Here is an 18,629-nt window from a genome sequence, read left to right on the forward strand (position 1 = left end):
GCTTACACCTCAGAGTTTTTATCAGTTCCAGGACCCTGCAGAGGTGGCAGTGGAGTCAGAAAGTGTCCCAGAGTCTATTTGCCTCACCTCATGTCCCAGTATGAAATGCTGTTTTCTTCCCTTGCTTTTCTCTCCCTGCAAATTTTCTCCTCTTCTGTTTTAATTCCAGCTAACTTATTTTTGGCCTGTGTACAGTGGGAAGCTATCCAGACTTTTTCCACAGACTTTATTCTCTGCACCAGCAATCACAGCTGTCATGACTTCATAACTATGAAACAGTACTGCAGGCCAGGGTAACAGGCCCTGAATTGTATTCGTCTGGCAGGAGATACAAAGTGGCAAATGCAACCTGTGTAATTCTTGACCACATGCTGTGTTATTGCAGGAAAACACTTCTATCGTGCACACAAATCACTTTAGTTCTTTTTTTTTCCTTATTTCATTTTCCTTTAGCTCAGAAGGTCAGTATTTTCAACACACTCTAACCGCTAAAGAAAAAATGTGCTCAAAATAAAGTCCATAAATAAGAATTGGTTATACTGACTAAACTAAATACATGTAGTAACAAGCTGGTCCTCTAAAGGCCATGGCAAAGCTCCCACTGACTTTTATTTGGACCAAGAGTTCATTCCTAACCTTCATTTTCCCTGCATTAAATGTGATGTTGGTACTATGCTTTGATGAAGGACACATGAAGACCTACTTATACAGCAGTATTATATTTTCCTGTTTTCAGTGGAAACTGTCAGAAAAGAATAATTTGAAGAAATTGCAGTTAAAGGTACTGCTTATTATTTTTCTTATGGTTTCCTGGACATTAACCTATGATCAAAGTTTTGATAACCAATAATGACAAAAGGATCAGAAGTACTCCACCCACAGTAATTAACTATACCACCATAGGGGGCAAACTGATCACTGAAATACTTTTCATTTGCTGATATGCTTCAGTTCTGAGTTAAACAAGAATCAGCAGTTTTCAAATTATTAAAGTGAAGGTATCTATCAAAAATAAGTATTTTTGCTTTTTCATTTCTATAGCTATAATTAGCTGAAAAATCTCCACTTAAAATAATTTTACTGTTGCAATGACACAAGTGATCATCTGTAGACAAAAGTGCTTCATATTATTTCTTTTAAGTATTTATTTTAGATTACAACTGCCTTGACTGAGGAAACATTTTGCAGCTATAACATGCTGATCGTACAGTTGCTGAAGAACACATGTAACAGCAAGATTGAGTTTTTACAGGCTCCGCAATAATGCCCAAGCTATTAAACATCAAGAAACAGCAGGCTTTTTTTTGCCTAACCTGAGAGCTCTCCAGAGAGAAGCTATAAAACATAGCCATGTACAACTTGTCATCCACAGGGGCTATACTGAGTTTTTGGATTACACTCTTCATGATTAACACTGATGTCTAATATTGGCTAACAGTGTTAGTGCAGATGTAACAGTGTAAGAAGATGCATTCAATGGTAGGAATATCCCATTGTATATAAATATTTATTGGTATGAATACAGCAGGTGTATTGTACTATACCTTTAGTATCAACACAGAGTGAATCAGCTCAAAAGGGTAATACTTGTGAAGCCAGACCTAAGATTGTCTGCCAGTACTAAAATCAAGTACTACCAGGTTTGGCTGTCTTTTAAGAACTTACTGGAAGAATCACCAACAACACAGACCGCAATGGAAAACCCATATCTAGACAGGAGCAACAGAAGTGAAGCACAACGGGCAGACTTGAGGATTCAAAGGCTGCAGAAGATGCTTTGGTTCAGGTCATAGCTGGGAAATCCAGCCACTAGTGCAAAGAACAGAAATGAGAATGAATGGAAGAATAAAGTCCATGATTTCCGTGATTTTTTTTGTCTTCAGCTTATGAATTTTTCATCTGGGATCAGCAAGCAAGCTCTTGAGTCAAATCACAGGCTATGCCTTGCTGTATTGGGATGGTAAAGGTAAGTGCAGTAATATATCACAGAATCACAGAATCAACCATGCTGGGAAAGACTTCCAAGATCAAGTCCAACCTATGACCCAACATCACCTTGTCACCTGGACTATGGCACTGAGTGCCACATGCAGTCTTTCTCAGACACCTCCAGGTATGGTAACTCCACAACCTCCCTGGACAGCCCATTCCAATGCCCAGTCACCCTTGCTGTGAAGAAATTCTTACTAATGTCCAACCAAAACCTCCCATAATGCAGTTTAAGACTGTGTCCTCTTGTCCTGTTCCTGGCTGTCTGGGAGAAGAGACCAGGCCCCACTTGGCTGAACTGTCCTTTCATGCAGCTGTGGAGAGCAATAAGGTCTCTCCTGAGCCTCCTCTTCTCTAGGCTAAAGAGCCCCAGCTCCCTCAGCTGCTCTTGGTAGCGCTTCACCAGCCTTGTTGCCCTTCTCTGGACATGCTCCTGTGTCTCAGCATCCTTCGTATGTTGAGGGGTGCAGAACTGGACACAGCAGTCAAGGCCTCATCAGTGCTGAGTTCAGTGGAAAAATCACTTCCCTGGTCCTCCTGGCCACACTATTCCTGACAGAGGCCAGAATGCTGTTGGCTTCTTGGCGACCTGGACACATGCTGGCTCATATTCAGCCTGCTGTCCATCAATACCCAGCTCCCTTTCTGCCTGACCTCTGTCCAGCCACTCTGACCTTAGCCTGTAAGGCTGCAAGGGGTTATTGTGGCCAAAGCACAGGACCCAGCACTTGGTCTTGGTGAACCTCATATCACTGGATTTGGGCCATCTATCCAGCCTGTCCAGGTCCCTCTACAAAGTCCTCTTTCCCTCCAGCAGATTGATATTCACACCCATCTTGGTATAATCTGCAATTTTGGTAATGGTAGACCTGATCCCCTCATCCACATACTACCATGAAGGACAGATTATCCATATGCTCTGCAGTTCAGCATCTGCAAAACAGTTACTTCTCAAAATATTCCTCTCAAATGGGCTTTGGATACTGTACACCATGATCTGGACTCAGGACCATGCACATTTCCCATAAAAACAAGCCTATGTGAAAGTTCTTTACTAAATTAAGAGCACCGTCTCTTGACAAAGAAACTTTTCTGATGCGAATCCTGTTGTCATTTAACTGGTCCTGAGAAAACAAAAAGCTAGACTGATTGCCTTGACAAGAGCAAGTCTTGTCTTAACTGAGCACATGCATTTATTCCAACAAAACCTTGTTTCAAGTTTCTGCACAGCATCCAGCTGATTTCCTTCCTTCTTTCCTATAGACTGCAGTGTGTTCTAAGAAATATCTGGAACTCATGTCTGCAGCACTGGTGACTGCAGCCACTATTGGTGGGCTAAGAAATTTGTACCTGAAGCAACCAGATACCTTAACCTATATATTCACCTATGTAACCCGGACCCCATGGCACCTTTTGCCATGGAAGACAGGGAGTTCATTTGAAAAAATCTTTGCAGCTTCACCAAGAGCAAGTCCTGCCTGACCAATGCAACAGCTTTCTGTGATGGAGTGACTGCATCAATGGACAAGGGAAGCGTTTCACATGTAATTTATCTGGACTTCCACAAAACCTTTGATATGGTCCTCAACATCTTTCTCTCTAAACTGGAGAGGGAGGGAATTGATGAGTGGACTATTAGAGATGGATAAGAAAGTGATTATGTGACATCCAGAGGGTAGTGGTGAATGGCTCCGAGTCTGAATGGAGATCAGTGACAAGTGAGGTGCCCCAGGGTTCTGTAGTTGAACCAGTGTTATTTAATGTCTTCATCAATGACAGACAAAGGGGTCAAGACCACCCTCAGCAAATTTGAAGGTGACACCAAGCTGAGTGGTGCCGTTGACACGCCTGTAGGACAGGATGCCATCCAGAGGGACCTGGACAAGATCAAGAATTGGGAATTTAACAAAACCAAGTACAAGGTGCTGCACCTGGGTCAGGACAACCCCTGGTACCAGCACAGGCTGGAGATGAACAGATCAGAGCAGCCCTGTGAGAAGGACTTGGGGGTGCTGGTGGGTGAGAGGCTGGACATGACCCAGCCATGGGCACTCCCAGCCCAGAAAGCCAAACGTGTCCTGGGCTGCATCCAAAGTGTGGGCAGCAGGGGAGGGAGGGGATTCTGTCCCTCACCTGGAACACTGCATCCAGCCCTGGGGTCCCCAGCTCAGGAAATACATGGATCCGTTGGAGTGAGTCCAGAGGAGGGTCACTAAAAATGTTAGAGGGATGGAGCACTTCTTCAAGGAAAGACTAAGAGAATTGAGATTGTCCAGCCTGGAAGAGATGGGTGGCCTCACTCTGATGTACCAGTACCTGAAGGCAGCCTGCAAGAGGGATGAAGAGAGACTTTTTACAAGAGCATGTAGTGACAGGACAAGGGGAAATGGCTTCAAACTAAAGAGAGTATGTTTAGATTAAATATTAGGACAAAATTCTTAACTCGAATAACTGAATACTGGAACAGGTTGCCCAGAGAAATTGTGGATGACCCATTCCTGGAAGCGCTCAAGGCAAGGCTGGATGGTGCTTCACAATCTGGTCCAGTGAAAAGTGTGTCTCTCCGTGGCAGGAGGGATTTGAAACTAGATGACCCTTTCCAACTATAAGGTCTCTTCCAACCCAAGCCATTTTATGGTGTCAACCCTGTGCCATCTACTTCATACCCAAACTCTTGATGAAGATGTCACCCATCTAGACTTCTGTAAATCCTTTGATACAGTCTCCCTGTTGACATTCTTGCTGCTCAGTTGGAAAGATATGCATTTGACAAGTGGATTGCTGATGGATGAGGAACTGTCTGGATGACTGTGTCAAGAGTTAGAGAAAATGGATCGATGTCCAAGTGGAAATATGTGGTGACCCTGAAGGGTCTGTAGTGAGCTCAATATCCCTTAATGTTTACATCAGTAACATAGATGTGGAATCAGGCAATTTGCTGAAGGTGCCTTCAGCAAGACTGTAGATGACACCAAACTGGTGGTACACTCAATTCACTGTAGGAAGAAATATTGTCCAGAGGGACACTGACAGACATGTAGAGAGGGCCTTTGTGAACCTCATGAACTTCAGCAAGGTCAAATTCAATCTTCTGCTTGGTTAGGGCATTCCCCAGCATCAATACAGACTGAGGGATGAAGGGATTGAGAGCAGGCCTACAGAGAAGAACCTGGGGATACTGGCGAACAAAAACTGAACACGACCCAGCAAAGTAATTTGCAGCCCAGAAAGCCAACAACATCCTGGGCTGTATCAAAAGATGTGTGAGCAGCAGGTCAGGGAAGGTGATTCTGCCACTGTATGCTGCTGTCACATGACCCCACCTGGAGTGCTGCATCCGGCTCTGGGGCTCAGGATACAGGAAAGATATGGACCTGTTGGAGAGGATCCAGAGGAGTGCCATGGAAATTATTAGACATATGGAACACCTCTCCAATGAGATAACACATATATTTAAATTCAAAACTATGTCTGTGGCAAAATCAGTCCATGGCACCTAAAGAATTCAATGCTAGCTCCAACAACAGGACTACCCTCCCTGCATTTATTCTCATTTTGGTAGCCATGTTATAGTTAATATGCCTGACTTTGATCCCATTCAGTTTTATTTATTATGGATATATAGTGCTGTACCTCTGTAAGAAATCATCCAGTAAGGCATTTTCATGCCTTGTCTTCTTGCTCCATAACACATAATGTTGAAATCTGGATCATCAAAAAATTGCATAAGAGAGTGAGAGAGACAGATTGTAAGAAAGGAATACAACTACATTGCATTCGAAGTATAAGGAAGAGTTTGTTCTTTTAGCAAACAGCTGTGATGACACTTTTCTGGATGTGGATGGGGTAAAACACCCTCATTTGTGTATTTTAAAATTCTTTTTATATTAGGTAACTGTGCTGTCCCTGTGCTTTTTTACAGCAGAATGTCAAAGAAATTAGATGTGGAAAAATGTCTTCCTCATCTTCCCAACTACCTGACTATTCCTAAAACTCCTTCTTCCTTGTCTGCAATCTGGGTTTTATTCCAGCCTTTTACACTTAATGCATATTCTGTATTAAGTCAAAAACCAGAGATCACCAGTCTCCAGTTTATTTCCTCCTCCTAATGTAGCAGTTGATTGCTTGTAGTTAAAATCTCCCATTACTGCCACTTGGCCTCTTTTACATGCTTTTTTATTTGTACAGTCATTTCACAGAAGATAAATCAGAAATTAGTAAACCCAGAGCACTGATAGCACAGTGTTCTTTACTGGATCATCAGCATGAAAAGCAAGATATATGTCTCTAGAGCTGTCCCTGTGCTGCTCTGCGACCTTACTAGCAGAAGGATACAGCAGTGGGAGGAAGCCATTTGAAAGTCTGCCTAAATGTGTTCATTATCAATTTAGTATTACTTTATTTACTGGCACATAGCCCTAAATATGTGATAGGTACTACACCCCTCCCCCATTTTTAATACATTTTCAGATATTTTCAGTTGCCTTTTGTTGGGTGCTTGTTTCCAGGCATTGACTTCTGAAAAGACAACTTTTATAATAAAAAACACTATTGGCATTCCAATAAGGGAAGGCTGCAAGAGTTACAGTTGTTCAGCCTGGAATACTGAAGTCTCCAGGGAGACCTGGTTGTGACCTTTCAGCACTGGAAGGAGTTTTATTGGAAAGACGGGGACAGGCTTTTTAGTGTGGCTGGAGAAATATGACAAGTGGTGTTGGTTTTAAACTGACACAAGGTAGATTTGGACTACATTAGCAGAAGAATTTTTTTTACAATAAGGTGAGCCTTTTAATTTGATACCGTACCATCAATGATAATGTGTAAAAAAAAAAATCCATTAATAAATAAAACTGTCTGTTCTACCAAGTAGAATTTTCTATTATTTGTAATGTATAACTCTGTGCTAAAATACAAGACAGCTCCCCAGCAGCATTAAAGCTTTCAGCAAAACTGCTCCTCATCAAGTTTCCCTTCATTTAATTTGGTTTCAAAGTTCTCATTTGTTGTGCCACTTGTTTCCTATCTCTCTGACCAACTTCCAAAGAACCCAAACCAATAACAAGGTGCTGTTGCCTGCAAGATATGGGGTTGCCTTAAATTCAGCTGCTTTCTCTGCTGATCAAGAGCATTCTGTAAGAGAGACTAATAACGTTAAAAGCCCAGTGATTCCACTTTGAAGAGTTTGGTAGGTATTGTGGAAATGTCCGTCTTCCACAGCATTCCATAGAGGTATGTACATGACTGGAGTCCTCATGAGGGAGCCCAGATAACATAGGAAAACCTCCCTGTATACATGGGCTTGCTCTGATTCAAATGTGGCTTGTCTAGATTTAATTTTGTACATCACACAGAGAAAAAAAAAGCCCTGAAACAAATAACATAATCTTTGCAGAGAAAACAAAAAGGCCTGTTACCACTGAATGGGAAGTACAGAGGGTTCCTGGGATGGGGTAGTAAAAAAAATAATTTAGGGAAAATAGGATGTTTTTGAAAGGATCCCAATTACATGTTTTTTCAGATATCTAATTGTTTCTCAACTTTTGACATGTCTTAATATAAGAGCCTGAAAAGATGGAAAAGACTGAATTTGAAGACCCAAAATTTCTGTGGTTTTAGGTATGCAGAGCTACTGTGAATACCAAGATGGGAGAAGGCACTATGTGCACCCACCATTTTTTATTCACTAAGTACTTCTTTAGGGAGGCAGAAGACATTACTGATTACTAACATGAATATTTGTTCTGTAATAACACTACACAGGAATTACATGGTAGATGCTGCACAAGAAAGTGGATTGACTCTCTACATACACCCAACTTGAATTTAGGCTAGGCTGGTTGGAGAGCATGAGAAGGATCAGACAGGGAAGGTGGCATTATGAAAAACAAAGCACTTGTATTTAGCTCTGCCATATGTATCTTCACTCTTCTGTGTCACTAAAGATTGAGAATCAGGTGACATTAACTTACGGAGGTGGAGAACCTAAGTTCTGGGCTTTACATATGAGGGGGTTGATCTGTATTGCTGGGTTGATCTGCAGTTACTGTCTGTGGAACTGGGAAAGTTGCATAGGTTTTAAAGTGGATGTGGTACTACTGGACACCAACACTTCTGTGTCTGGGGCACAACCACAAGCACAGGGCTGGTCAGTAGATTCAGAGCAAAACACAGACAAACTGAGCACAGCCAGAAGGACTTGGTAGTCATTTCATCCCAGGGTGCAGAAACTTTGCAAAAGGATAAGTGTTTCCTAGGTACATTAAATTCTCAGTGAGATAACCTATCTTCTGATAAAAGTATATTTCTTATGCCTTGATGAGAATGTAAGAGCCATATGATATTGTATATTGTACCCAGGGATAAAAAGCAACCACTTCCTCTCCAAGGCTGCTGTCCTGGGTTGCTATAAAAGATCTGATCAGGAATACAGTAAGGTAACATGAGGATATAGTAGGTTCCCTGTGAGGCAGGCCTCAAACACTTTTCTTAAAAGCTCATCTCAGCAGGTTGCAATCAGCTAAAAATCTTAACACATAGTACTTTGAGAATGCAGGGTATGCTCTATGGTGTTTGCCTCAGGACAGACACCTTCCTTAATGGAGCTATTTTGTAACCAGACATCCAAAAGAAATTATTATCCACAACCATAGGGTGCATAATTTCCTAATGCAGTAGTTTTTTTTTTCATTTAAAACTGCTCTAAGTAGAAGAAAGGTTACATGAATAAGTAGGAAAGATGTGCCTCAGTGGGAGAGTTGAAACTGTTTTGATCTCTAAGGTATTTTCCAAGCCTAGATTATTTTTCACAATATGATTTTGACTTTTTTTTTTTCCAAGAGCATGTTAAAAGAATGACAGTTTTACAGTCAGAATATAAAATCATGAGGCAATTCTCAATGGGAATCTGTGGATAGACTCTAACCTGGGAAAGAAATCATTTATATCCTGGTACAAACAGGTGCAATTCCCAAAGGCTCTTGGTGCTCAGCAGTACTGTTCAGTGTCCAGTTATGTGCACACTGTGTACACCCTGCAGAAATGCAGTTTTATTATGACTTCATTCATCTTTGGAGCATGCAATGTAGTGCAAAGGTACACAGTGAATTGCATAGTATCTGTGCACTTCAATGTGCTCCATGAGTAGCTGAGTGTTGGCTAGCTGAACACAGATATGTGTGTACATGGGTGTGTGGAGACTTGGTTTGCTCTTAATAACCTAAAAGTAACAAGCCAATTTCATGGAGGAAATTACGGGTATAGCTCTACCTTGTGATTCCTGACACTATATATATATTAAAAATATTATAAACCTTGCCACCTACCAATCCTGATAAATTCCTATGACTTGTAAGCCCCTCTCTGAGCTAGCCCATTTCACCATTCAAAGATACACAGAATATGAGAAATGGATCTGTAAAGGATTCTCAAAGCTTGACTGAAAACTCACACAGTCTTGTACATCTGTATGCAAATTCTGAGAAAGGGTGTGCTGACTTAGAAGGGCCATGGAATAGAGAAGACATTGTTGAGAGAGATTAGACTAGAAACAAGTTCAATGGTCTCGGTTACTTGATTCTTGGTCACTTTCTCGAGGTTGCTATGCTTCCTCCTCCAGCTTCTGCCCATCCTCAAGAGTTGCTTCTTCCATTGCAGCTGTATGAGCGCTTCTCAGAGCCAGTGGTGGCCATTGCTTGTATGCTTGGAGGAGCCTGGATGTCTGGAGAGCAGGACTGGTGCCAGCCTACCAGTGCTTGAGTTCAGATGTGTCTGACATGTCTCAGCATGAGACAGTCTTCCTGTGACTGACCTCTCTGTCAAGTTGGGGCTCTTCAGCCTAGAGAAGAGAAGGCTGTGTGGAGACCTTTGGAACAATCCACTCTAGAAATGCCAGTTAACTTCCATGGCCCTGCAGTAGACCATGTGGACACCTAAGCATCCCTATTTTGTTGGTGTTTGGTGAAAAGAGCAGCAGTATGAGTAATGCAGTGACCTTGGTGGTTCAGCTGGCTCAACTGGCTCTACTGTAGACAGACAGGACCACTGATTTCCAAGCTGTGGTTCCACACAGCCTGAAGTTCTCCTCCTGTCTTTTCCTCTACATGCAAACCTTTTGACCCTATTTATGGTGTTTGTTGTGGTTTGAAACTGGCCCAACACCAGACACCTACAAGAGTCACTCTTCACCCTCCCCTGCCACAGCTGGGCAAAGAAGGGAAAAGGTAAAAAAATGTTAACAAAAGCTTGATGAGTGAGATAAGGACCAGGAGAAATATTTCAAGGATAAAACAGGTTCAACTTCAGTTGCAAAGGGAAATTTATTACTAACAGAGTCAGAGGAGGATAATGAGAAGTAAAATAAGCCCTTGTAACACCATTTCCCCCATCCCCACCCTCCTTCCCACTGACAGTGTAGGGAGACAGGGCATGGGGGTTTTGGTCAGCTCATCACTGAGATTTTCTTCTGCTGCTCTGGGAGAGGAGTCCTTCCCCTGTGAGGCTGTGGGGTCCCTCCCATGGGACACAGTTCTCCATGAACTTCTCCAGCGTGGCTCCACTCTCATGAGCAGCAATTCTGCCAAAGCTGCTGCAACCTGAGTGCCTCCTACGGGCACACAGTCCTCCCAAACTGCTGAGACATGGCTCTTTCTTTCCACGGGGTGCAGTCCTCCAAGGACAGGCTGCTCCAGCCTGGAAGCAGGACCCTCTCTCTTCCAGGTCTCCACTGGATCACAGCCTCTTCCAGACATCACCTGCTCTGGTGTGGGCACCTCCTCCACGGGCTGTGGGTGGATCTCTGCATCCCCTGTGGATCCCCACGGGCTGTGGGTGAATCTCTGCATCCCCCGTGGATCCCCACAGGCTGTGGGTGGATCTCTGCATCCCCCATGGATCCCCATGGGCTGTGGGTGGATCTCTGCATCCCCCATGGATCCCCATGGGCTGTGGGTGGATCTCTGCATCCCCCATGGATCCCCATGGGCTGTGGGTGGATCTCTGCATCCCCCATGGATCCCCATGGGCTGCAGGGGCAAAGCTGCCTCTACCATGGTCTCACTGTGGCTTCCAGAGGAATCTTGGCTCCAGCTCCTGGAGCAGCTCCTGCCCCTCCTTCTTCACCAATCTTGGTGTCTCCATGTTGTTTCCTTCACATGTTCTCACATCCTGTGACTTTATTTTTGTTTCCTTTTCAACCATGTCATCATAGAGACATTACCAGCTTTTCTAATTGGCCCAGCTTTGGCAAGCAGCATGTCCATCTTTTGAGCCATCAGGGATTGGCTCTGGTGGACATGGTGGAAGCTTCCAGCACCTCTGTGGCCCCCCTGCTACCAAAAAACCAGGCTGAGCAAAACCAATACAGTGCTGAAGGTTTGAATCATGTTTCTACAGGGCTTGCAGTAAGTATTAAAAGGAGCAAAAACAGGATTTTTGAGTGCAATGCTAAGAACATGATGTATCAGGCTTTAGTCTTCTCTCACACCTGTTCTCCCTGGGTGCAATCCGCTCATGCTACCCATGTGTGTCCACCTGGCTTTTCAGCAGCTGATTAAATTGAACATAATTAAAATATGGCATCTTATCTTACTGCAGCTGTTTTCCAGCTGCAAATATTTTCTGGGTCCCTTCCTACATGTTTAAACTCAGAGAAGAATGGTGTCTAACAAGGCAAAATACAAGCAGGTTCCTTAGAGGAAATTACTGCCTGAACCCTGCTGTGAAAAACCATTTGGTTGCTAGAAGTAGTCAGGATGTTGTCACTAAGGAGGCTGTTGGTTGAGATGAAATGATTTGCCAGCCTTTGGTAAACAAAAGGTCTCTGTGTCCTCTGACTCACTGCGGAAGTGTCCTTTACAGCCAAGGAATGTACATTTTGAGGATGAAAATCTTCTGCTAAATCAGACTTATCCGACGGCTGCACAATAACTTCCCATACTCCATAGAAACTGAAAATATCAAATATATATGCAGACCCTGGACAAAGCTCAGCTGTCATTGTATGTGTGGGTAGCAGCCTAACACCTGGGAAATCCCATTCATTTGGATAAAGAAGATGCCAAAACAGACAGTACCCCAATTTTTTTTACTTTTACTGCAGGTTTTTTTAAATAAACATTTATTTCAGAGGGGCACAAAAGCACCTGGGTGCAAGTCTGGCTCACATAGAAGCCCCAGAGGATCATTTTAGTTCATTACAGAAAATCAGTTTTTAGAAAAAAAGGATTAAAAAATTCTACATGCACACAGAAATACAGATATTTAATTAAATCAATAGACCACAGTAGGTGCTTACTGAAGCATACTTTAGGTACCCCTCGCTGGTAGGGTTGTACTCCTTGCTGCAGCTATTTGCAGTGCTGTTGATGTGACTCTGTACCGGGTGCTGTGAGTGGAGACAGAAAGTCCTTGTGACATCACAGGCAATGGCTGGCTGCATAAATCAAATTTCTCTGAAGGACTGACCCAAAGTATCTGGCATGCCGCACATGTAACAATATTCTTGGGGATGATTCCACTAATATGGCTTGAATAATACAAGAAATGGCAAATTACTTTGGAAATTGCTGATATCATTCTTCCCTCTCTCCCACTAGCAGTTGTCAAAAGCTAACAGAGGCACTCCAAAATCCCTTACGATAGCAATTCCTCAGTTTTATTGTTTTCCAGTTCCAGTTGTTCAGTGGAAACAAGAGAGCTGGAAACTGATTCACAAACCAGAACTAATTTGAAAATTATTTTACCTTTTTTTTCCTGAGGTTTTCATGTTTTGTGCAATTGCTTGTATTCAGGAATTTAATATGGAATTGTTTCAAATTGCACAGACAGCACTGCATAGCCTTGGTTTTGTACTTTTTGAATGTTATGCCTGAACTTTTCCTAACTGTTTTGTAGGTGGTTTTGAGCTGGCTTCTACTTCTACAACTGCACTCTTAACTTTTTTTGTCCAGAAATTTATGTGATGTTTTTTGTGGTCTCAGATGTGTGGATGCTAGCTTTGTTAGCACATATCCACATGGTCAAGCAGACGAGCTCTCTAAACATTTAATTCCTGCATAAATGCAGTCTGAAGGTACAAACCGAAAACTGGTTGCAAAAATCCTGCGATAAAATTTTTACCACAAAATCCAAACATTGTGGAAGGGACAAGAACTTTTATGTTTCATATACCAACCACAGGGCCCTCATTGAAAAGTGCTTACTTGAGAGGAGCATACATCTTGTTAGCTACAATATAAATGAAGGTTATCAACAAAAGATTAGGATAACAGTGTGGCATTCAGATTTAAATTTTAGAAAAAAACCTACCCCCAGGTTTTGTCTCATCCAAGCCTATTTTCAGAATTTGAGAGAGTCTTAAGTAATGCATACATTTTCTGCAGAAAAATTATTTTTTAGGAAATGTGCTTTAAAATGCATTGTGTTTTGTGTCATGGAATAGTGTCTTTGTTTAAAAATCTCAACAGAGTATCTAAAAGGTGAAGTGGAAAGAAAGAAATGTTTGATTAAGAGGTATAAAAGAGCATTTGATACAAGATTTTTCAAGGCTTGTATTCACTCAGACTGTTCTAATTTGAAAATTAATATTTCACTTGAAAAAAGAGTGAAAAAGATGTCCTGAAATGAACCATTTAAAGGCCTTTTATTCAATTACCCATGGAGCTGAAACTCTGTTTTCTTTACATTTAGTAATTAAAGACAAGTTCTTGTTCTTCAGAGAATGCTGCATCTCCACGTGAAATGTCAGGCGTTCTCCAGACACATTTGTGGTTGTGATATTTGAAATATTACAAAATTTTTGTTTCTTCTTCCTCAGCTTCTTGTGTGGTAAGAAGCACTGATGCCTCTGATTTCCAATATGGAGAAAATCCAAGCACATTCATGTATCAATGTGGCATATTTTCAAGATTTTTTTCTTTTTGTCTAATAAAAGCTGTAGATTCCCCTGGGAAAAAAACATATGGTTTAGAATCCAGTGTTCAGTAGCATGATGCTGGAGCATTATATATTATTTTTCAAGAAGATTTATGATGGATGAGAACCGTAAAGAGAGTATGCCTCAAAGCCACATGGACATATGCATCCTTCCAAATATAATTCCTTTCCAAACTAAGCAAGGATTAGCTAAAGATGTTTTGGAACCACAAAATGTTATTTTTAAAAGGTAGCTCATGATTGAGATAGATTAAGTCTAAACATGGCAGGGATCAGCCAAAACCACAAAGAACTTAATTTGTTCACATATTTATGTCTGGAGAAGAATTTGAGGGCCTTCAGCAACTAAGGTCCTGAAATCCTCCAACATATTTTGCATTAAAATGATAGGTTGTTGGTTTTGCTTTGCTTTGTTGTTTTTTAAATGGAACTGTCCTTTTTAAAACTTATGCCTTCCTCCCTCCCACACAGAGCAGCAGAACAGTTCAGTGTCCCTGCAGGTCACTGGGTCCCAAAGCATTGCCCAGTACTTTTTAAAAGGCAAGACTGATTCAGCTGAGGGATGCTCCACAGCCTTGTGGCTAAGGTCACATTCACCAAGTGGCTCCTCTCCCATGCTGACTCTCATTCCCAGGCACACAGAGCACTGGAGCAGCCTTTCCACGGACATGTATTAGCATGACTGATGAAGGGAGGCGTGAATGACGACCGGCATATGTATCTGTGGATATGTGTCAGTGATGAGCTTTACGGGAAGATAAGATGATTATTTCTTAAGGCAAGAGTTTCTCTGTTTATCCCAGTGGGAGCCACTGTTTGTTTATTTTAATTTCTTTCCAAATTGTACCTATTTTAAGTGTGATACTGTGACCTTTTCACATTAAAAACAACAACGCCAAACAAACAGCTTTCATGAACTCCCACAGCCCAAAGATGTTTATTCCTTTTACCACCACCATGTGCTGAATCAATAACAATCATCATTCCATTGACAGAACTGAAAAAATAGTAATATGTCTGTAACTTAAGCTGAAATCATCAAACATAAATTTTTCAAAATAAAAAATGTCTGGCAGTATAAGGCTGCATCTATTTCAAGAAGTCCTCCAAGTGTTGGTCTGGTTTCACTTCAATGGGACAAGGTTGATTAACCTGGGCTGCCATTGTGGTAGCACAGGTCACTTAATAGGCCTGACATTACTTTCTCCTTTCAAAAATATGTTTAAAATTGTGATTGTGACTTGCCCTGTAGCGTTCAAATTACTTTAAAAGCTAAAAACAAGCTATCCATATGCATATGTATATGCATACATGTGCACATACATATGCATACACACATATATGTGAGGAGAGAAGAGAGAGGGAAAGTGTGAGTATGTGTGAGAGACAGAACAAGAGAGTCAGTAATATCTTGCTAGCTAGCAAGTGCCCTGTGCTAGCTAAAATGAAAGGATCCAACTCTCAGGACTCACTCAGTGACAGAGAACAAGACCTAGATCCAGCTTCACTGGCAAAACTAGTAATTTAACAAAAACCAATCTTTGAACATTCAATTTGGCCAGTGGTTTTAAAGGGTTAATCTATTTGTAAAAACCAGTACAATATATGATACAGGAAATATTTATATATATTATCTAACCACAATACTGGATTTGCTTTGGATTCAGCTTTCCTTACTTTTTGTTCTTGAATGCTGACTGTACATTGTGATAACTGTGAGGAGGTTTCTTGGAAGGCCGGAGAGCTTCCAGCGTGGCATGCATCTGCTGATGTCATAACATTTGCTAATAACAAGGCAGAAAATACATGCTGCAAGTGCAGCCAATTTATTTGATCTCCAAGGACCCTAACAGAAAAAAATTAATTACAGCAAATGAAACTTTAAGACAAATATCTGAAAACACAGTAATAATATTCTTTTCCCTCCACTAATGGAAGAAGACAGTGTTACTATCCCTGATTAGTATGGGGGTATAAAATTGTTCTTAAATTTTGCAAGAAATCTGAAATCAAATGTCCTGTGAAAGGTTAAATCCTTCCAAGAAAGGCGGAGAAAAAATACAAGGGAAATAAGAAGCTGATTGATTTCATTCCTGAGTCTTACTAGGCGTCAGTGGGCAGAACAGGCCTTGTGTGTATAGGGCATCCACATTCTTCTTCAAGGGATCACCTTAGCTCATTTCACTCAAGTTCAGCAAACTGGCACCAGACCTTAGGTTCATGAAGACTGAGACAATGGCAATCACAGCTCCTAAAAATGGTCTTAGAGAGAAAAAAAATTATTAAAACCTTACTTGGAACTTAGAAATGAACTGCTGAGTTGTATCTTTTGTACAGAGGTAGGAAATTGTTATTAGGAGGAATTTGGGTGTAATGCATGTCCTGTGTTCCATATAGTATGTGAAATAAATGTAACGTGTACAATAACCCTTGCCCTTAGAGAGAATATGGTTTGATAATTTATCCTTTCCCACAGGGTAGGATTACATCAATGCTGGCTCCTCCCTGGAGTCTACAACCTATCAATTCCCTTGTAACCTGGACAGGCTCTATTCCATAACGCTGTGGCTATATCTCCTTGCTTTCCATCAGAAGATTTTCCCAGAGCCTTGTGCCACCAGGGTGAGAAGCCTCCATCTAACTTCTGGCTTAGATAAGCCATACTTACCATCTCCCACGAATCCTTTTGTTGGCATTATTCTATACCTTAAACTACTCTTTGAATGTCATATGCAGCAATGTTTTAGCATATTTTTATGACTCCAGCTGCCACTCAGCCTTCCCATGCCTTGTCACTCCAGTTATTTTTTTGTGAGGCCACAGACTCAGTCTTCTCATTGGGACTGATCTACCACCAGCTCTGTCTTCCTTCAGCTGCTTTTGAATTCATCTCTCTCTCATCTGGTGTGGCTGGAAGTGCAGCCAGCTCTAGTGGATACCTAGCTTTGGGTGGTCCTAGCCCACTGAAATCTAGACCTGTATATGCTTTTCATGTGTTTCTTCTCTAATTATGTCAGACAGGCAGTGAAGCTTTCCTCCTCCAAGTATTTTTTCCATTGATCATTGAAGTAGCTTTGTTCCAGCTAACATATCTATTGTGCATGTCAGACTTCCCTTAGGCCAGGCACTACCCATGTTCATGCTTTAAAAAACAACAAATGTACTTTGGCATGAAACAAAGACATAAATAATGATGTATAAATTCAGATGCACTGATTAGTTTGTGAGTAATGCATTCCATCACCAGTGCATGAGCTGAAGGAACACAGCCAGGAAATCCAGATTACAGTCACAAGGAGGAGACTCAATTATTCTAGTCTTAGCATGTGTAACTTTAACACCATTAAACACAGTATTATCCAACTCTTTTAAAAAGTCTGTGTAAAAGCTGAAGAAAACTAAAAATACCTCTACACTTAGAATAAAAATAAAAACCTTTTTAGGGCTATACTGTGAAGTTTTTGAGAATTACTGGGTTCCTCAAAGGCCTTCTCCACCCCCTCCATCTTAACAAGGTGCCCTGCCTAGGTTGCCAAAACTGCATGTACTAAGCATGAGGGAAAGGAACTTTTTGGTTTCTTTTGCTAAATCTTTGCAGTAAGTCTGGGGAAGTAATTGACATTTAGCCAGTGTCCTAAATACTGCAATAATAAATGCCTTGGCAATACCACAGCTAGAAAAACATTTTGAGTGATATAGAGACAGCTGTACAACACGTTTTCCAATTAAAAAATATTGCTTTCATTTGCTTATCACTTTGCCAAACAGTTCAAGTTGAAATGTTGAGTGTCTGCTATGAGGCTGAATCTTTTCTGGGAATAATTCTGCTGGAATGGAAACATTTATGAGTAAGAAATTGCAAGATGGGAGAGGGAGGGAGAATCAGCTGATTGCCTGCATTAAAAAAAACTTACTTCAGACATTTCACTAAGCTGTTTTTGCACTCTGGGACTGGGATTTATAATCATGCCAAAATAGGGTTATTTGACACTAAAGGTGTTCAATGTGGAATTCCAAGATCATGCCTTTAGAATCCAGAACAATAATCCCCATCTGATGCCTTGGTCAGATGATTAAATACTTCAGAAGGGATTTGGAAGAACCTGAAGTTTTGAGACAATAACTACTTTAAGATCACATCTGTGACAACTTCAGTCACTTCCATGGAACCTGAATTTCAGTCTCAACTTGTTCTCAAATGTGAACTTGGCCAAAATCATTCATGAGAGAATACAAATCTGAACAATGCCTTTCAGATCTCTGTTTAGTCAAAATGGAGCCAAATTAACTCAAGAAATTGTTATAGAGTACAAAGATGAAGTGTGATATTAATTTTGACTGAAAAGGAAAGATCTATAGCCCTGCAGCCAAAAGATCCAGAATGATAATGTTCTGGTAGTGACAGATACTCCTATCAACACAGCACCTTGGGAGGAAAATCTAGTCCTCCTCCAGCAACATAGAATGCAGGAATTAGCCTGAATGATCTCAAAATTCGACATGCACAGCATATCCAAAACCCTCAAATGAAAGCCACAGAATGACAGGGGAAACAGAGAAGCTCTGGGCTCCCTGGAGACACCAAGTCTGCTCTGCTGCAGCCCATCATGGTTATCATTACAGTGTGTTCATCTTTGACTCTTTCTAATCCTTCCCAAGCCTACCAGCTTGTATGCCCTTCTTTGTTTTTCCTTTCTTTCGAGGCCAGG

Source organism: Cinclus cinclus, chromosome Z (assembly GCF_963662255.1).
Source record: "Cinclus cinclus chromosome Z, bCinCin1.1, whole genome shotgun sequence".
NCBI lineage: Eukaryota > Metazoa > Chordata > Aves > Passeriformes > Cinclidae > Cinclus > Cinclus cinclus.